This window comes from Thunnus albacares, chromosome 8, assembly GCF_914725855.1.
Source record: "Thunnus albacares chromosome 8, fThuAlb1.1, whole genome shotgun sequence".
Lineage (NCBI taxonomy): Eukaryota > Metazoa > Chordata > Actinopteri > Scombriformes > Scombridae > Thunnus > Thunnus albacares.
This window is the reverse complement of record NC_058113.1, coordinates 31,009,564-31,030,916: the sequence shown is the minus strand read 5'-3', so window position 1 is coordinate 31,030,916 and position 21,353 is coordinate 31,009,564. Positions and strand designations below refer to the sequence as shown.

The 21,353-nt window shown below is 40.9% G+C and overlaps 2 long non-coding RNA genes across 2 annotated transcripts; one reads left to right on the top strand and one right to left on the bottom strand.

The window, feature by feature from the left end:
• Nucleotides 1–2,572: 2,572 nt before the first annotated feature.
• LOC122986711 lies at nucleotides 2,573–17,956 on the top strand. Its single transcript, XR_006404361.1, has 3 exons — nucleotides 2,573–2,802; nucleotides 3,016–3,050; nucleotides 17,906–17,956. It is a non-coding gene; the product is annotated as an uncharacterized LOC122986711 (long non-coding RNA).
• Nucleotides 12,367–20,250, bottom strand: LOC122986710. The gene is made up of 3 exons (XR_006404360.1): nucleotides 20,095–20,250; nucleotides 19,365–19,718; nucleotides 12,367–13,282 (listed from the first exon to the last, which is right to left on the bottom strand). It is a non-coding gene; the product is annotated as an uncharacterized LOC122986710 (long non-coding RNA).
• Nucleotides 20,251–21,353: the final 1,103 nt, after the last annotated feature.

Genomic DNA, 21,353 nt, shown 5'->3' with positions numbered 1-21,353 from the left:
TTTGAAGTGTGTTTGCGTCCTCCACTTTCTCAAGTCGGACCACATGCTGCGTCGGGGGAGAGGGCCGATGAGTTCAGCTGAAATCTGCACCAGTGTGTGTTTGCTTACCGCGCGGCGGACACACATACATGCACACAAGTCCTCTGGGGTAAAAAAAAAAAAGTTCTCATACAGCTAGGGTTAGGGCTCGGGCGGCGGTCGTCGTTTCCATGGAAACAGCCACTTAGGCAATCCTTCCTGTGTTGTTGTCCTGAAGGCAAAGTGGCTGTTTGTGTGTGTGTGTGTGTGTGTGTTTTTTCCCACGGTGCTGTGATTGAATCAGCTTCAGATATTATCTACTGTGCTCTCCCACCTCCCCCCACCCCTCCTTCACTCCTGTTTACTAAGCACTTCCTCTCTGGCCTCAGGGGTCAGAGGTCACCCTGTAAACTGGGAGTAGAGTCTGGCCTTGAGTTTGGCCTGGACTGGTTTTATATGGAAATTACAGTCACTCCTTTTTTAAAGTTCTCAAACATAGATCTGAAGATGCAGACGGGTTTTTTTTTTTTCTGGTTCTGCTTCATTCCTGCAGTAAATCAACCTACTGAGTACTTTGAGGCCGTTTACCCCTGTGGTTCCCGACCTTTTTGGCTTGTTGCTCCTTCAAACAATGCAGTGTCTGAAAAAATAAACATCACTTTGTGTAGCAAAGAGGGTTTTTTTTTAACCCCATTTTCCTCTCAGGTACATCATTATCTGTCTGGGTCTCAACCTCCAGTTTGAGAACAAGTCATTTGGCGCATCCTTAGTCTGTAAAAACCTGCTCTAGTTTGTGCTGGGCTGCTCAGAAATGACATAAAGTTTTACAATATTTGAAATTGTGGAAGTGTCAGTGTTTCAAAGATAGAGCCAGTTTGCAGTTTGTAGCTAGTTTGTATGACGTATCATCCAATCAGGTCCGCACTTGAATAGCCTCCTCCTGGTGACATCATGCTACCTCCTCGATATGAACTCTGTGTCTTTTGCATGTCATAGCTCTCAGATAGTCTGTCCTAAATCACTGCTTCAATCACCGCTCATAAAAAAAAGAGGGATGAGTCTCAGATGTGTTTGTGTGTGTGTTTTGGAAAGTTACAGAAAATTGTTGAACAAAGTCCCCCGAATTCCCAAATTGGAAAAAGCAGGGATTCGCATTGCTGTTACGCAATCTGACAAGTGCTTTGTTTCCAGCAACATGTGAGTCAAGTGTGTCAGATTTGACTCACATGCTGCTGGACAGAAAGTACCGCTGACTCTGAGAAAAAAGTAAGCAAATTTTGATGCAAATTTCCATTGTTTCCTCACTGATCCACAGATTGTTTTTGTGTTGATGATGATACAACACTAATCATCTTTATAGATGACTTATAAGACATAAATAATTGTGTTTGGATTGCCAGGTTGTGACAGGCTTTGTTGTTTTATCTACCTCTTAAGTTCATCAGGAAGGAAGCTACTGTATAAAGATATTCAGATAGATAATATGTCTGTCTGGGATTGATTACACACAATCACAACCTCTGTTCCCCACAGGAGCTGTTCTGTGGCCCTGAGCAGCGTCAACATATTGACTTATTAACCGCCTCTGTGACAGATGTGTGTGTGTGTGTGTGTGTGTGTGTGTAAGTGTGTGTTGACTGTAATCCGCGTTGCTCCGATTAGCATCACACAATCCCTCCTGTCCCGAGAGGCACGCTGTCAACTCAGAGGAGGAGAAAAAAAAAAAGGAGAGAAAAGTGGAAAAGGAGAAATAGGAGGGAGCTGAAGGAGATTGCTGGGAAGAGCGACCAAAAAAATGCCAAAGAGGGAAGGGGGAGGGAGAGGGAGGGAAGTGGAGAAAAGAAGACAGAAAGTGAAAGAGAGAGTGGAAGAAAGAAGTTGAGAGCAGAGAGAAAAAGAAGAAAGAGAAATGATTAGACGCTGAAGCGGAGGAGTTTGCACGATGGCGAGATGATGGAGGAAAAGACAAACCCTGACCCCTGAAAAAGGAGGGAATGCAAATTATGATTATGTTGGTTATAAATAAACTGATATGACCGAGTGTGTGTGTTCCAGTCTAGTCTGTGTGATTTTATCTGCAGACTGTCAGCGTGTGTGTTTATGTTGTTGAAGAATTCACATGGTTTGCCTTCTGATTCGTCTCTTTAATTTCAAATGTTTTAAGGTTTACGACTAGAATCGGGACTGTAAACGTCACATGACCTGGTTGTTATGTGACCTGGTTTAAAGTCAGTCTTCTTCCAGCTAAAGAATTGGTTAAAATTAGGGAAACATCATAGATTTTTTTTTGTAGGAGACAATAAAAATGAACCATTGCTTGTAGTGTCCAAGTGAAGAACTGTTAAATATAGAAAGTATACAGTGATAGGAGGACTGAAAGAAAGACAAAAGACAAAAGAGAGAAAGGAATGGAAGAACGACAAGAAAAAAAAAGCAATAAAGATAAAATGAGACTGATATAGAAACAGAAAGAAAAGAGGAAGTGATAAAGAGGTAAAAAGGAAAACAGTGAGTGATGGAGAGATAAAAGAGGGAGAGTTTGTGCTCTGTAAATACCAGACTTCCTTATAAACTGTCTGGTTTATATAAACACCTTTTTTTTTCTCTCAGTGTTTCTCATGAAAAAAAAAAACAGAAGAAGAATACATTACAGAAGAAGAAGAAGAAGAAGAAGAAGAAGACATTAAGAATGAAAGTACAAGATGCAGCTAACTGTAACGTACAGGATGAATCTACCACTGGAAAAAAAGACCCACCCATCACTGAATGTATTTTTGAGGAAATGTAAGTAGAATAATGGAAATATTGAGAATAGAGTGATGAGATAAAGTGATGTGTTTATCATCACCATCGAACCTGTGAAAGTACTGGTGTGACTAATAAGTAACATTTGGAGAATATTGAGCAACAATGTGACTGGGGTTTCGCCCGGCGTTCGGTGACGGGAACATTTGAGTAATTGAGTTTTTCCACCTGCCTGTGGTGTTTTTCCTTCAGATAAGCGAACAGATACGGCAGGAGGGATGAAGAAGGTAAAAGAACTGCCTCTTTCTTTGTTAGCGTTTCCAAAGAATGCAACATGTGAGGGGGAAACTTTAGGTTTTCAATGTCACATGTTGCTGTTGTTTTTGTGGGAAGTAACTATTTACACTTACACTTGTGGTACTATGTTAAAGGGGAACTTCTGTATTTTTCAACGTGGACCCTATTTTCCCACCATTTTGTGACTAATGCAGACAACAGTTTTCGAAAGTGGTCCACAGTATTGTGCAAGAGCTCTGCAGTCGGCACCCAATCCTTTGGGGCGACAGCACCCCGTCAATGTACGTCCACTAAAAGTGCTCGTTTTTGATCACTGACAGGCTCAGATTGTTATAATAAGTGTCTGACAACATTATGGAAAGGATCATACAGAGAAACAAAATGTTATTCTTCACCTTTCGCTTGATCCGGTCTGTTTGTTATTGTGTTTAACCAAGTCTCGCTCAAGGAGAAGTCTTATTCTGAAATCCTGCGAGAGTTTTCGGCCATTACTTTGAAAATCTTTTAGATAACACTAAACTACGCTTTCTGTACTCCAACACAATAAACCCCTCCCCGCACTCCTCTCTCCTCATAACTCCTTCACAGCCGAATATTTAGCTGATTTCTATCTTGTTCTTCACTTGACCCGGAAATCGTTCAAGGTCGGCCATCTTGAAGGCCGTCCCAAAGCGCTTATTCCTGCTGTGAGGAAGGAGGATTGAGGAGGGATCACTGAGGAGCGAGGATGCATGAGAGCAGCCTTCACGGAAGTCTTTTACCAGCCGACACGCCCCCCCCCCCTTTATTGGATATCAGTCATTGATTGGACGCTGCAGCTGATCGAACTGATCTGATACATCACAACATCACTGAGTGGCGACAGATTCACCGTCTAGTTAAAAATAGAGCATCTGTGTTAATTGTCGGTCTGATCAACAAAAGAACCATAAACAACTTTCTTCATTTATTAGAAAGTTTTTTCTTTTCATGACACTATTTCCCACATTAACTTTAACTGTGGATCAAATTAAAGTCAGAGACAGTCTGTCTGTCAGCAAGAAACACTTTTTAAACAAATGTATATTTTACATAATTTGTCATCATTTCCATTCAGTCACACATGAGGCTGAAAATTCCTGATCGTCAGGTTTGATGTGAGTTACATAATTTCAATTTTCCCTGAAACATTTAGCCTGATAAATCATTTCCTGTGTTAAAAAAAAAGACACCTTAATCATATTCTGGGTTATTAAATGATTCACAATCAGGATAACAATAAATACAAACACCAATAATCAATTCATAATATAAATGCATTCTGCCAGTAGAAGTGGTTGATGTGTCTGGTTGATGCAGGTTTTTCTTCATGTGCAGGTAAAAGGCTGCAGAGAGAAGACTGGCAGTGATAACTGTGCACCTTTATTAGTGACAGCACACATATGCACAGACACAAACTCCATCAGAAGTCGCTCCAGCTGTTTAAAGTCAAATGACCGCTGTAATCAGCTGCTGCCATCGTCATTGGAAACGGACGTTGCTTAACATGACACTTCTGAGGAAAGGACGTCTCATTTCTCTAAAAACATATTTCCTCGTAATTTCTCTCCTCACCTTTTTTCCTCGCATCTCTATGCATCCTCAGTGGGAGGGACTGAGACACAAGTGAGGGACTCGTGGATGTGATTTAAGGGAACTGAGATGCACCCGTTATACTTGGCCAGAGAGCCTCCTTCAGGACCTTCTTCTTGTGTTTATGTTCTTGCTTCCGCCCCAGACACATCTGACTGATACGTAGAATGAACGAGGCTCGTAGTGATGCATTTTAGTGCAGTTGGATTTTTCTCTGTGACAAGAAACCGACAGAAAAAGGGGAAAATGTCCACAGATTCAGACCAGAGCAAACAAACTATAGGTTTGAAAACGCCCTAAGAAAGTAGCAATGTGGTTGTTTGCACAAAAATTGCCGTGAGGAAAAAGTTTCAGAAAAATCTTTTTCTGTGAGTTAAATAAATTCTACGCATGAGTTTAAAATATATCAATTTCTGATCAGATTTTTCAGAAGTATTGTTCAGGTTGATTAAAACACCAATCAACATTTCTGTCTAGTCTAGTGTTATGAGAATATCACGTGTTGAGTTTAGAAACCAGCAATATTGTGTAGCCACATACATCAAGCAGGTCCTGGAGAGGTTCATATGGTACCTGGCAGGCTGTCTGTCATATATAAATCATTTCATCAATTCCTTTGCCATCCCAAAGATATGACATAGATACCTTTAGTACAGATGTGCCACCAGTTACAAGGTTAAAGTTCTATTTAAATGCCATTTCAGAGAACTTGCAGGGCACGATATGTTTGTCAGCTATATACAATAAGAGGATTTCTCATAAAAAACATGATAATCTTATGAAGTGCTTAGCTAATTGAATGAATGAGTTTTTATATTGTGGTATTTCTACTTTTTCTAAAGTCCAGTAAAAGATCTGAAGACGGCTGGTTGTGCTGTAAAGTCTGCTGTTCTCGCAGTTCAGTACAACGTCTGCTCTCTGATTAAAGAGCCAGAGGACGAGCAAACGAACCACACCTGTTGTAAAATACCCTCAGATCCCACACTGTGTGTGTGTGTGTGTATAAGAGAGCGAGAGAGAGAGAGAGGGAGAGAGAGAAAGGGAGGAAGAGGCCTTGACCTGCTGTCTTAATTGTTTTGCCTGTTTACCACCTCACTTTCTCGCAGAATTTTGGATATTTTACGTTCATGTCACGCCTCTAAAACACCCACGTCAGGAAGGGAGGGGCCTACAGGTGAAAGAGGAATCTATTGAAAGCTCACCCATATAAATGTGTCCACACAACAAGTGATTAAAATAACACTTTAACTTGCTGCTATCTCAGCCACAGCTCTTCTGGTTTCAGGGTTTCCACACAATTTTGGAGCCCGGCTGCAGGTATTTGCTCCCATTCAGCCACAGGAGTATTAGTGAGGTCCAGCACTGATGTTGGGTGATAAGGCCTGGCTCACATTTGGTAGTCTGGTTCATCCCAAATGTGAAACCATTTCCTAGACAATCTGGCTCCGTGCATCGACAGGAGTGTCCACACACTTAAGGTCATACAGTGCATAAATACTCAGAAAGGCTTTCTTGTCAAATATTTGACCTTTACCAAGAGATAAAATAACTTAGAAATCCATGTAGTCACACATGTCCTGGAAAATTGGTCTTCATGATTTAGAATGGAAAGAAAAAAAAAACTCATCTTTCCAGTGTTGTCAGAAAGGGGAACAGATGAAGAGAATGAAAGAGGCGGGGGAGACAGCCAAGAGACAGTAACCCAGAACAAAAACAAAGACAGAGAGAGCGAGCCGGTCCAGGTGATAGTTACCTGGCCATCAACCCTGTCATTAATTCCCTGACAACAGGGTTGTCGCCGGCGACATTTCCTCAGGGACTGTCTCCTGCGGCAACCTGGTGGTGCCAAGAGACCACGCCCCCCTTTCGTCCCACTCTTTGATCTCTTGACGTCTTGGACCTTTACATTGACAGTGTGTTTGCGGTCCTGGAAAACCCCCCCTCGGTTTCCAAGAGTGAGTCACCTGCACAGGTAGACGTCCAGTCTGTGACTCAGGCTCATGAGTGCATGAGTTACTAAACCACTGTGTATTTTTACAGAGAAACGTTCTTCTAAGATTACCCACAGAGGAGATACGAAGAGGTTTAAGTTCCTAAAAGACAGCTTCCATATTTGTGAATTCTGGTAATCAAATGAGACGTGAAAGTAACAGTCACTGTTGAGTTCACCGACCATTTTAAACACTTAGGAACAGAAACTGCATGGAGGAGTAACATGTTGATGTCAAGTTTGAAATACAGAAGTTATGCCCACTGTGGGTAAACCTTTCAAATACAAACACCAAATATGGACACATCATGTAGTTATTTGGCAATCAAGAAAGGACCACAGTTAGATTACACATACTATCACAATAATAGAAAGAGAGAAAGAAAGAAAGAAAGAGAATGGGTTTGGCTGCTGCACTTCCACAGTTGCTGACTTTCCTGGAAACTATGGATGTGCAGAGAGCCCATTATTTGTATTTTTATAAACTATACAAATAATGGCATAATACAATAATGACTACTGAGCTAAAACCAACCACATCACAAATGTGTCGACAGATCTCCACTTATTTACACACAGCAACAGTTCAAGACTCACAGACTCTTTTCATTTATTTGCCTATTTATTACAACCTAACTTTGTGGAAAGGAGAAGTGAAACAAGTAGTTATGGAGAGTCCCACGAAAGCGCTTGGCTTGTGTCAGTAACTCAGGGGAACACCCCTTAACTCTGAGAATGATGTCTGAATAAGGAAATGTGTGTTACGTAGCAGGTTGATGAGCAGAGGAGTGTGCTGGTATTTGACATGTTGTTTTTTCTTTTCTTCCTGAAAACAAATAATTTAAAAAATATTTGCATGAAACAAATGTTGATAAAAAAGAACACTGTTTGTGCTTTGCCGGATAATGTATTTGTCTTGGCACACCCCTACGGGAAACCTCATGATGACTATGAGAATGCAGTAGGTCCGTGTTTCCAACCAAGAAATATTTGTCATACTCCAAATGTTCCTTAAATCAATTCTCTCTAGAAACACACCTTTCTAAAACACAGCTGCTAGTCTGTTGCTAACAACTTGGCTCTTCAGTTATTACATGGTATACAATGCAATGAACAACAACGTACAAATTACTAATCTGTGCGACCAAATCATTCTTCCTGTCAAGCGTATGCTCCGGTTTGTTTGATTGAGACAGAATTGGGTAGTTAGCATAAACAGCGATAATCATCCTGGCTAAACACATATAGGAAAGAAGATAGAGGACAGAAGAAAGGAACATTAAGAAGCAAAAGCAAACAGCCCCAACAGAAGTCCAGAGAACGAAGGTGGTGAGTCCTGCATCCTTCATAAAGAAGACGACGGTCTCACAGATAAACTGTTTATACTTGTTATGCAGAAAACATGGATGTATAAAGAGAAGTGGACACAGCATCAGAGGTGGGGCCCCGTTCATTCCTATGAAAGTTGCTCAGCGGTGCATGAAGCTTTTGTACCTGTTGAAAATCAAGCTTTGGCTTCTTGGGGTTGGGGTCGGCATACACTCGGCTTGAGCATCACTCTGGGAGTCTTTGGCTACTAGCTTTTGTGTTAGCATGTTGCCTTTGCTAGTGCTGCTGTGTGATGATGTGTTCACAGCAGTGGATTGTTGTTTTTGGCCTAAACACAGTTTACACTTTACCGTCACATTCTTGTCCATTCATGTAACAAATTGGAAGTAGCGTGTACTCATCCGCCAATCAAAAGCTGTAGACCGCTCTGCCATTTTTGTCTTTTGTCCCACACGTTTGTACGTGTGTGTGTCAGAACTCAAGCCAAAGTCATGTCATGCGAGGTCAGGCGATTGTTGTGCAAGCATGCATGAAAGGAACCTTTGATTATTTTTTTTAATGCAGATAATTGAAGAACCTGTGTAACGCAAGTAGTAGTTAGTAACTCTAATGTGATTACTGAATGTAGGAACAGTAACGCGTTACATTACTACAGATAAATGTAGTGTGATGACAGTACAAAGTAATGCGTTACACCCAACACTGGTAATGAGTCACTTCGCAGGGGGTTGTGACACTCAAAAAAATGTATCCACTGTTTAACAGCCACTCCTTTTCCCATAATTGTGTGCAGGAAAAATGCTTTTTGGGCCCCTGTTGGAACCAGAACTTTTAATTCCACGATTTGACCACCATGTCAAACTGGCTTCAAAGCCCGGTGGCAGAAATGTTTTCACCTGACAGAAACAGTAGTTTCTCCTTCCACCCAATTTAACCCAGTAGCAATCCAGATCAGGTATTCAGGGACAGTGTGTGTGTGTGTGTGTGTGTGTGTATGTAGGCCTGGCATCTCCCCCCCCACCCCCCCCTTTCCCCTCCAGGGGCCAAGACCAAGCTGTTACCTCATCCATCTATCACTGACGACTAAGAGGGACAGACAGAGAGAGTGTGTGTGAGTCATGGGGCATGAAACAAATTGAAAAAGGGAGAGAGAGGGTTGTAAAGGACATAACTGTGGAAACGGCTTCAGGCAACAGAAATGCATCAGCTGTAAGAGGAGCGAGAAAGAAAGAAAGAAAGAGAAAGAAGACAAAAAGGGAGCCGGAGAAAGGATAGAGACCATTGATTTTGGTTTATATATATGTGTATTAAATCTGCTTTCTTGAAGAGGATGACATTACCTGTTGGTCACAGGTTCATATCAAACCCCCCCCCCCCCCCATCCCGTCCCTCTCGCTGTCTGCTTTTCTGTCGTTCTCCATCATAATAATATTAAAACTGAGAAGCTAACTTTTTATTTTAAAAAAAACCAAGAAGCTGGAATGTGAGACATGCAGACAGATAGACAAGCAGTAGGGCGACACCTCCTATAGTCCTCTCTGCCTCGGAGGGGGGAATTTACTCACACACACTCACTCAGGGGTCCTCATTCCCTCCGTATTGCCGCCGTGCCTCTGGCGAGCTGTAAACCAGCAGGTTTGTGGGTTTTTCAGGGTGTGGATGATCCAAAACTATTGACCGGCGCAGCGCAGCATCGCCACGGCTAAATTAGCAAGATAGCCCCTCCCTGGGAGCGACATATGTTTTACTGTCTGTCTGAGTCTTCCCCGCGACCCCCCCCCCCCCACCCCTCTCCCCAAACACACACACACACACACACACACACACACACACACACACACACATGATGGCCCTCCTGCCAACACCTCCTCAGGTCAAACAAATCCCTTTCAAATCTGGGCCTGCAGCCACCACATGGGGGGTAAGGCGGGGTGACTGTGAGTGTAACGCAGTGTGTGTGTGTGTGTGTGTGTGTGTGTGTGTGTGTGTGTGTGTTTACATGAGTTAGTATGTGTGTATGAATTCCTGGATGGTCAGTTAAACCCTTTAGATTTATTCAGAGTCTTCTGGCAAAATGTTTTCACAGTATTTAACTATTTCTGTCAAACCCCACAAAAAAATTATGATCCTATTTTGAGAAGAGAATTTATTTTAAGTTCCTTTTTTTGGTTTTTTTTGTTTACGAAGCATTAAATGGCTTCAAATTTTAGATCCTCAAATACCCAGCTGCTCTCTCAACACCATACTTAAAATAAAAAAATACTGGAGAAGCATCTTTTTCCTCAACTTACCAGAAGACACCAAATTTCAGTAGTGTCCTTTAAAAATAGCTAACATGTATGTTTTTAACTTTAAGATTTTAATGAATGCAACTCTTTTTAAATTGCTTTGTTTTCTAATTTAATAATTTGATAATCAATTCTGCATTGTTTTTATTCCGTTTCCTCTTTTTTATGTGAAGAACTTGCTATTTAAATACATTTCTGCTTATTATTATTTAGTATGAATTTCAGTTTTAGTTAGAAACCAAAGAAATGTCGACTGCATCTATACAGTTATGATCAGGACTCATTATGGAGGGAAATTCAATTCAACCTGGATGTCAGTATCATAGGTCATTCATTCCTTTCGGTTATAAAAATATCTCACTTGTTAGGTAAGTTGCTGAATTCTGAGAATGTGGTGACAGCAAAAAAAAACACAACAAAACAGGTTCCAATACGACGGAAGTGATGCCACCACATCCTCAAATCTCAGTGATTAACCTGGTGAGTAACACAGCTATCAGGAATGATGAGCAACGCGGGATATTTCTTTGAATTCTTGGAAATTATTTTGATTAAGAGTCAAGGTTGTATGATAAACCACCCCGTGTCGTTGGTTTGAAGACTCTTTCTTCTTTCTGTTGTGAAGGAAATAATCACAGAAGTTGCTGCAGAAAGTGTGTTGTTATAAAGTCAGACAAAAGCACTTTAAAAGCTTTAAGTTTCACTGAACTGAAAGGAAAGTTCAGGATGTTTAGAAGGAAATGTGTCATTGTGAGAGAGAGAGTGTGTGTGTGTGTTTGTGTGTGTTTGTGTGTGTGTTAATTAGCTGAACTAAGTTAATCATCAGCAGGGAATGAGGGGGGGGGGGGACAACAACCTGCAGAGCACGGTGACGTATCCCACATGCTACTACAGCCGAAACAGACACATTAATCCTTCTTCCTCCTGTGCGTATGCACACACACACACACACACACACACACACACACACACACACACACACACACACACACACACACACAAGGGTCATCTTATCTACTAAATCTTTCATTCTAACATTTGTCACTGGGTTCAGGTTTAACATGCTGAAACCCCAAAATGCTAATATGCTAAAAATGGCTGAAATATTTTGACTGAAATGTTGATTCACTTCTCTGCATTGATTAATGATTGCATGATTGACTCTGCATTGATATTGAATACTACTGGTTCTCAACTGTATCTCACATCTTCATCAGTCTTCACAATTTGTATCATATATGTAGAAAACTACCCAGTAAAAGTGAATGATGATTTATCTCTGGATGTTTGTGCAGCCCTACAGTTTTAGCTGACTGTGCTCTGGTAATAAAAAATGAGGCCATGCACTATGGGATGAGAAGTCCTCTAGATGCATGGTAAACAGACTTCTTCAGACTTCAGTGGATTAAAGCTGGATAAACTAAATTCACAAACCCGAGTAAAGCGGGGAAACTCCCGTCCAGGTTTTCACGGTCTGTTGTTGTTTTAAGGAAGTCATTTTCATTACTACACGAGAATTGGTGCAAAACACTCTGGGTGGAGTTAGTTGTTTCTGCGCGTTCAGCTGCTCCACTGTATGGACAGACTGGGGCTACACCCGAGGGATTTTGGGCTGGGTGGAGGATTTGGGTTGCGGTCTGATTTTCCTGTGAGTTCACTACCAAAAATTTAAGACAACGTTTGACAAAAGATTACAGCAAAGATAAGAGAGGTATAGACTGGGAAGGCTGGGGGTGGAAGGTCTACGAAAAGAGGATAATCATCAGTATATTTTTTAGTTCAAAGCAACATTTTGTGTGATGTCATGACCATTGGAGCCTCTAGGGTCCTAATTCTGCGCCTGTTGTCGCCCTCCTCGAACCGTAACAGAGAGAGTCATCTTTGTTTTTGGCGAGTCCCGCTCGCTGTTTATAATCTGCTGAGGCCAGTTCACTGTCTCAGACACAGGAATTAGACCAGTGGATTAAACTGGTGAAGAATTAGCTTGATGAGTTTTCTCAGCGCTGAGCAGCCAGAGAACACAAGGACCCCCCCCCCCCCCCCCCCCCCCCCCCCCACCACCCCCCCCCCCCCCCCCCCCCCCCCCCCAAAAAAAACACCCCCAACATGTAAGCTGCTCAAAGTCTGAAGACAGGCTCTCGCTGTCTGAGACACACACACACACACGTACACACACACACGCACACACACATGCACACGTACACACACACATGCACACGTAAACGTTCAAAACCACAGAAATGAGACGCACACACGTTGCAACAGCAAATTTTGAAGCCACATGTCATCAGATTGTGTCATCAAATGAACTGTAATAACCGTGGATATGTTTTTTTTATTTTTAACCAGAAATTTATTGATTACAAAATTTTGACAGCCAAAGACAGCCAACTTTCTGCAAACAATTAGCATTTATTAACATTTCAGAGTTTTTAAAAAAAACACCACATGCATGAAGTCTTCAGAAAATGAAAGCATGGTGTGACAGCTGTGTGGTTGTGTACTTTCCTGCAAAAATAATTGAATGTAAAATCTGACTTAAACCGAAACTGATAGTACTGCTGTGTACTCTCAGCCTAATACACAGTCGCTGTATAGCTATCTGCATGAGTCAGAAGAAAATAGGTGTAAATTGTAAAAAAATAAAAGCATCTTTATGGCCTTTGTAAGCAGCTGTGTTGATTAAATTTAAAGCGTTCAGTTTAAACAAAACACAAGCTGACAATTGCATGCAAAAGATGCGTCACTCCACCTGGAGCCCGTTGTGTTCATCCTGCAGCTCCCTCATGGACAGCTTTTATTTTGAAGCACCATGCATCACTCATGCAGATTTTTTTTTTTTTTTTTTTGTGCAGCGTGTGTGGAAATTCACTCACTTCATTTCCTGCCTTAGCCTGATTCATACATGTAAATGTACACAGACTGGATGCTGTTGCTGACAAACTTCTTACTTTACTGGCTGCAGGCGAGATCATTTGCCCGACGAGCTCACGTAGCTCTTCTCCTGGGAAAGCACAGATCATATGATGCGTTATGTTCAAAGTCAGAGTCAGAGGTTGGAAACTTACAAGTTTAAAAATCTGCATCAGAAGCATGTTCCATGACTCACGAAGCAACGAAATGTCATCACTGTGCAGCCACGAAGCATTTGTTAGAAAATAAATATGTTTAAATAAGCTTCAGATGTGTATTTATGTATGGACATTGAAACTGCCATCATTGAGCGTCCATGGCTGATAATTGCTGGTAGTTTTTGCAGTGTGACTGGTATCTTTGAGTCTAGTCGACCCGAATCAGCTGCTGTTACTCTGAGCTGATGTCAGAGGCATATTTGTCTTGTTGATGAGTAATTTCATCCATATATTGTAGTTTCTCTTTATGTTTTAAATCTGCTTTTTCCTAAGCAGGCTGACAACATCATGGCAAAGCAAATAAACCTCTGACAAACCCCGGCTGCAAGTAAATGGAGCTCTATTAGCAAGTGCTAATTGACTCGACAAACGTTAGTTCACTGTCACTCACTTGACACGTCATTTCCTCAGTTTCATCAGTTAACAAACAAACACACACAGAGAGCATCCCCTCCATTAAAATGTTTGTTGTTGTGTCGTCCTTTAATTTGATCGACTTTCTATCCTTCACAAGCTTCCTGTTGCGTTGCATCACAAAAAAAAAACAACTTTTGCTCCTTGAAAACTGGTTGTTGGACGATGAGGTTTTAACACTTTCCAAAGGTCGACTAACACATTTAGACAAACATTTTAACAACTCAGCCATACAGGTTTTACATTTTCACTGTGCTCATCCAGTGATGTTGAGTAACTGCAACAGTCTCTGTAACAGTAATCACATGCCAGAATGCTTTTATTTTTAAAGCAAAGTTATCTTTTTCAGCTTTTATTTTGCTTAAATCTGAAAATAGAAATGTTTAAAACCTTGCACATCTATTCTTTTCCTCTACCACAAGAAAAACACATGGTCTGATAACACTATAAAAAGCAAAACTTGTGTATTTATGTATTTTTAACAGACAGAATTCTTTGGTGCATTAGAACCTGACAGAGGCTGCAGTGTGTTGTGTGAAAAAGGCTAAAATGTGCCTCCGTCAAACATCAAAAAGCAAAGTTCCCTTGTTAAAGAGCTGTAAATAAAGTGCTAATGACCTCTCCTCAGCTGACTTTGAGCTTGTATAAATAAAAGGCAGTTGAGCGAATGCTAACACCGGCCCATCCACTTCCCTTTGTTCTTTAGCTCATTAATGCTAATGCTAGTCGTTTGGGGACGGCGGCTACGTAAACAAACCGTGAACGGGGAGCGGATTGCATTTACCTACGGCGTGTCCCGCTCTGCATGTGTGTTTGTGTGTGTGTGTTTGTGTGTGTGCTACAGTGTCAACGCAGAGATGAACACACACACACACCCATACAGGACATGCACACGCATAGAAACACACACTCTGCGCAATACTGTTGCCAGGCAGTGTTGTGGTTATAACTTCCAACTAGCTTCTTCTCCAGAACATCCTGATACAGACTTTAAACTGACTACGCAACAAGGAGTCATAATGTAAGCGTCATTAATATTTTGTTGCTTCTCTCAGCAATTATTCCTCCTAAACTAGAACATTTACATCGTCTGCATATTTGAATGTTGCAAAAGCAGTTATTTCCCTAGAAATAAGTTCCGTTTACTGTTATGGAAATGATCCCGGTTACATTTCCTTACTTTTATCATTCCAGCAGCACTGAAGTAACCGCCGCTGTCTTGCATGTTTGTATATACCGGTTTTCTTCCAGGTGGTGGGTCTGCATCAGATTAACTGCCCTGTTTTGTTTTGTTTTTACCTAAAATTAACAAAACTGAGCTATAATTGATGCAAATCAACATGCTTTTCAGAGAAAAGAGGTTTTGCATTAAGGCTGGTATTTGCTTAGAGATAAAAGACGATGGGAAGTTGTTTCCCGAGAACAAGATGAGCAAAAATGTCCGTCTTATGAATTCAGTTAGGTCTTTGATGTTTCAAACCGTTTCCAATGCAAATCAACTTGTTTCAAGTAGTTTAAACAAATCAATCTGCCTTCTTTACTCTTTCAAGACTCAGATGTTAATTTCTCTAAATGTCTTGAAGTTGATTCCTACTCACTTCAGGAGGATTTTTGCAGGAATATTAGGCATCACACTGTACATCCATGATGAAATGAACATGAAAGACTTGTTTTTGGTCACACAGAAACAAGAAAACTGCAAATATGGATGTAAATTATTGACAAACTGAAGAGAGAACGTTAAAATGTGTGAGTCATCTACAGCATCTTTACAGCAGAGTCAACCTCCACTCCTCGATCAGCGACACGACACGACAACAGACAGTGAAGAGGTCAAGGGTCAAAGTCGCAGCGCCATGACAGTACAACTTAACAAAGGTATTCACGGTGGGTTTTTTTTTTTTTTTTTCTCACAACGACGGGGCGACCTCTAATGATGATGGAAGCCGCTGTTGTGCAGAATCACGGCATTGTTCCAGGTGACATTCCTGCCAGTCATTCGGTCGCTGTGTTTGCCAGCCCTCCTCTCTCCATAACAAAGAACCGAGGTCACCTGACGCCCCGACTTCACCCGCTTCACTCAGCAGCCTCCGAGCTAAAGTAAACAAACTGTTAATTCAGGATAATTCACCATAACCTATAGCCCCGGCCGTATAAATTCCTCCCCTCTGTCCCTCCCCTCCCTCTTTCTCTTCCTCTTTTCATTTATTGGCTACTGTAATTTAACATTTTGGGTTTTTAGACAGTTGTGACTTACAGTGAGGAGGGAAAAAAGCATCAAACATCAGAAATGTACAAATAATGAAAATGCATGTTGTTTTTGGGGATTATTGGAACATTAGTTGAACGTTTTTCACTCATTCCTGAGGATTTAAACAAAGCAACCTTTGCATTTTATTATGTAAAGCAACCATCATCACTTTTTGGAAGGTCAGTAACATTCGGAGATATCAGACGTTTCTCGCTAGCATTGAACATAGATGAATTTAACAGTATCTTTATGATGTCAGAACATTTCGGGAGGGGGTTCAATGCACAGAAACATTGCAGTATTCTCTAAATGTTGGTGGATTGTTACCCAATTTGGTAAAATCATTGGGAATCACAAGGAAAATGAATAGAAATGAACCACTGAACAGATGATTCTGTGGTTGACGGAACATTTGGAGAGATATTTATAAACCTGAAATGTTGTTGCTAACAGGGAACATCAGAAATTTTGTGTTTTTGATATGAGTCCCCATTTCTGTGGTTGCTGGAATGTTTTGGGTGGTTTTGTGGATGGAGCTGAAGGCTGCAAATGCACCTTTGCATTACATTTTCAATGTTATTCAGTTGGCTGCACAGTCCACCACTTTGCATCAGACTGAAATACGTCGAAAAATGACATTTTAAGACTAAATTTTAATAACTTTTTGTGATCCTCCTGATTTCCATTTTGTATCATGGTGGATTGTTACTCAAATTGGTAAAATCATTGGGAATCACAAGGAAAATGAATTGAAATGAACCACTGAACAGACTATTTTGTGTTTAAAGGAACATTTGGAGAGATATTTGGAGAGTGCAACATCCTTAGACAGTTGTAGCTTAGTTACCTGAAATGGGGTTGCAAACAGGGAACATCAGAATTTTGTGTTATTGTTATTAGTCCCCATTTCTGTGGTTGCTGGAATGTTGCAAATGCTGCAAATGCACCTTTTGCAGCAGTTTAATAATCAAATATTACATTTTCAGTGTTGTTCAGTTGGCTGCACAGTCCACCACCACTTTGCATCAGACTGAAATATGTTGAAAAATGACATTTTAAGACTAAATTTTAAGAACTTTTTGTGATCCTCCAGATCAGTTTAATGTATGAAAATCATATCGGTAAGGACGGAAAGAATTATGACGAGTCTCGTTTGCTGTCGACAGCAAAAGCAAAAAAACTTCATCTGCGGTAACAAACTATTACAGTAACAAACTGGTTCTAAGAAATGAAAAGAAAGAAGTGTTGCTGCAGCTACTGACTGCTACTGTTGATTGACATCATCACAATCATAATCTATAATCATTTCATTTCCCACGTGAAAAGATTTTTTTCTTCCCACTGATGATTCACAACATTTGAGCAGTTTAGAAATTACAGTAAAAACAACAGCAGAGAAAAACGTCATCATCACTGTTACAACAAACAACAGTAAAGAGATTAAAGGTCAAAGATCATTTTGACTCAGTGTGTTAAGTGTCGACTGTGAATTTGAAGACATGTTTGTTTTATTTCAGTGACTTGGAATCAGTTTTTGCCTCCATTTTAACATTTTATTACTTACTGATGAGGTTTTTTATTGTTTATTTTACATTTACTTCATTCATTTTACATTTTGTTTTCCTTTTTCGTGTTAAATCCTTTATTATTTGCTGCTAAAGTGACCTCACATATAACCAACTTTAGTGTTTTTTTTAACTCCAACCACCAGTTAAAAAGTGATGGTAAAAAGTCAAATGATGGGTGTATAAAGGAAAAGAAAAGGGTTTTTTTTTTAGAGGGAGGGGAAGCTCATCATCTCTCTTCTTCTTTTCTCCTCCTCATGCTGCAGTGAATGGGATCATTCATCCTCTTATCAGGTGAGTCCTCACCCCCATCTGACTCCTCCCCCTTCACCTCTCCCTCTCTCCTGGCCTTTGTCCTCTCTGACAATGGGGCGATCAGGGGTTGGGGGGTGGGGGGGGTATAAAGGGGTGAAGGGGCAGTAAAAGAAAAAAAAAAAAGAAAGGTGGTGTTGATCCCTCGTTCTTTACGGAGAGGTGGTTCAGGTAAATAGGGGCCCTTTTCTCCTCTTTGCTTTGTTGCTGCTTCGGAAAGCACAATGTGTGTGTGTGTGTGTGTGTGTGTGTGTGTGTGTGTGTGTGACCCTGAACACAGCCCCCGGCCCACCTATCCACATCCCTCATGTGGAAAAAGGGGCCTAAAAAATCTGTAGTTTTAATACATTTTGATGCAAATGTTTGATTTGTTCGCTGCTCAGCTGGACTGGATGGACATTATCACACTATGACAATAATCATAATAATAATAATAATAATAATATTATTGAAAGCTCAATAAATATGAAATGACAGATATACAGGATAAAAAAAAAACAAGTAGACCAAATAGAAAAGAAAAGAATGCATTAAAAAAAGTGAAAATAAAAAATAAAATCAGTGTAAATATAGATTATTTGACAATTTAATTATGACATGACATTTATTTCATGCTTTGAAAATAAATAAATAAATAAATAAATAAATAAATAAATACTTTACTGTAATTACAGTGTGCGGTGGTTAATTTTGATTTTCACCTTATATGTTCCTGCGACCGACCAGCACCTGACTGAAAATACTGGCTGTGCATGAGGAGTTCTGACTTTTTAAATAAATAAATACATTACATGTGCATGATCCCTACTGAAAATCACATTTAATTTAATTGATAGATGACATCATGTTTGCAGCTTTACTAAAAAAAAAGAGCTCTGTCTGCGTCGCCTCGGTGGTCCGTGGATGTAAGAACAAGAAGTGCAACGTCCACGGCTGCGAGAATGGAAAGCTCTATGATAAAGGTATCAAATATCCTCCAAAAACCTGAAACATGTAGTCCTTCGCTGCATATTTTGGCTTTAACTGATGTTCAGTTCTAGTCTCTTTTAAGGAGAATATAATGAAAATTATGTAAGGTCATGGCGGTATGTTTTTCAGCCCTGAATAGTATCTGTATCTCTTTCTCTCAGGCTGCGTTTGGCACCAACCATCTCCACCAATCAGAAGGTGGAGCAGCCTGAATGTAGTCCAAGAGGTTAAACTCTGGGCACCAGCTAGTGCGCTGGAATAACTGAAGGCGACCCAGATGAGTGTATCAACATTTCTATCACATTAGATCATCTCTAATCTCTAAGGACACTATTTAAAGAGACTTCAGGGAGTAAATCAAACTGAAACTGTAAACGGGGATTTTTTTTTTTTTTGGAAAGTGAGGAGGACACGTCATTTTTTTCAAAGAACCATAACACTCACACACTTGTCCTGCGCCGTCCAGCCTGAGGTTAGCTTGGCGGTGACCCGGGGAGGCACAGAGCTGTCAGCACCCCAGGGAAGAGCTCTGACTTCTGGGGTAGAGAGTCACCTGCATCCCCCTCTTCACCCCCTCCTCCTCCTCTCCTCTGGAGGAGATCAGAGAGCAGAGAGTGGAAGGTGAGGACAGAGGGCTGCTTTTCTCCCACACAACATGCTAACCTCAAACACAACCTGAAACGCCGGAACCTGAACGCAACGCTAAAGTTGGGATTTAATCTACATGTTTACTTCAATCTTCAATCGATGGAGACTCGGATGCAACAGCGAGGGGAAACTTCACCAACCTGTAGATCACTAACATCACAAGAAACAAACAGAGAAGAGGTCAAAGGTCACAGTGTGCACTGACAAACACAGCCAGTCGACCATGATGTCCCGTGAGCTTTTTGAAACAGTTCTGGGAAAACTTACTGTTGCAGAAAAGCTGAAAAATACTACATATTATCATTTATACAGCAAATATATCATATATTACATATTAAACAGTTTTGTGTGTGAATATCACACATAAAACAGAGTAAATCAGTCATTCAGACAAATGTTTTGTGGCAGAGGTCAGCAAGAAAGAGACAGTATGTGTGTGCGTGTGTGTGTGTGTGTGTGTGTGTGTGTGTGTGTGTGTGTGTGTGTGTAAGGGGCTTTGAAAGGGAAAGGCTCCATTAAAGCTCACCTGTCCTGACCCCTGCAGGTATGTTACCTTCCTTTCATTCATTCATTCTTTCATTCACTCGCTCCTCCCTTCCTCCCTCCATCAGCGGCCCCGGGGGCAGCGCTTTGAACTCACAACTGCACCTCTGTGTGTGTGTGTGTGTGTGTGTGTGTTTGTGTGTGTGTGTATTTGAGAGAGAAAGAATCAAACAGATCAAGTGAGAGAAAGAGACCAAAAAAATTGTGTTTTTTACCATAAATATTGTTTGTTTGTATGATGAATAGAGATTTTAAGTGTTTTTTTTTGTGTGTGTGTGTCAGTAAAGATTTAAACCAGCATTATGCTTTGCCTAAGGTGTTGGCCAACCATTGTTCCCAGTTAATGAATCAAGTGTGGATGCAAAGGCCTCTTAAGCGAGCTTAGTGTGTGTGTGTGTGTGTGGAGTGGAGGTAACATCCCTGCCAGCTACATAGATCTTATCTTAACCTTTGTCAAAGCAGCTAATAGGTGTGTATGTGCGTTTACATCAGGCTGAGTCCACTGTAAGTCAGAAACATTTGAAAAACTTTGCTTACACGTCACATGTTCCAATCCACGTGGCGACGACGACCACCGCCACCCGTTCACACGTTACGGATTCAAACAGGACGCCGTTCGGTGCGAACTCAACCTCAAAACACTTTGCAAATACTTCTAAAGTTGCACACATGAGGGACAACACCAGGGAAAGTTACGAAAGTTTCGACTTTACGCAATTCACCGACAACGATCAATCATACTTGATTCCTTCGTGAAACAGAAGCTCGTAGCTGTTTTTCCTTTTTCTGCTGAACTTCGTAAAAAAAAAAAAAAATATATATATATAATCAACGAAGCAGACGAAAAGTTGATCTTCAGCTTGACGAGCCGTTAGAATAAATCTTTAACAAGCTGCAAACACTTAGATAAGAAAAACAATGTGTGAAAACAGACCACTCAGGAAATGAGCTACTTACATAGTTGCAACATTAGAATGTAGCTGCTTATTTGGAGCCATAAACAACTGCTCATTGCAAACTTTAAGCTTCAGGATCATAAGAAGCAAAAGAGAGAGAGAGAGGGTGGTAGTTTGAATCCATATGTGCGAATGAGGTATAACTCAAAGACGCGCAGGTGCAACAACCAGTAACGCTCGTTTAGATTCGCCGGTGCGTTCGCTGTCCTCCAGCTGATCCGTGTTCCTCCGGTTCCTGAACCACATCGCTGTTTAATGTCAATTAGAGTTGAGCAACAAATTTCTG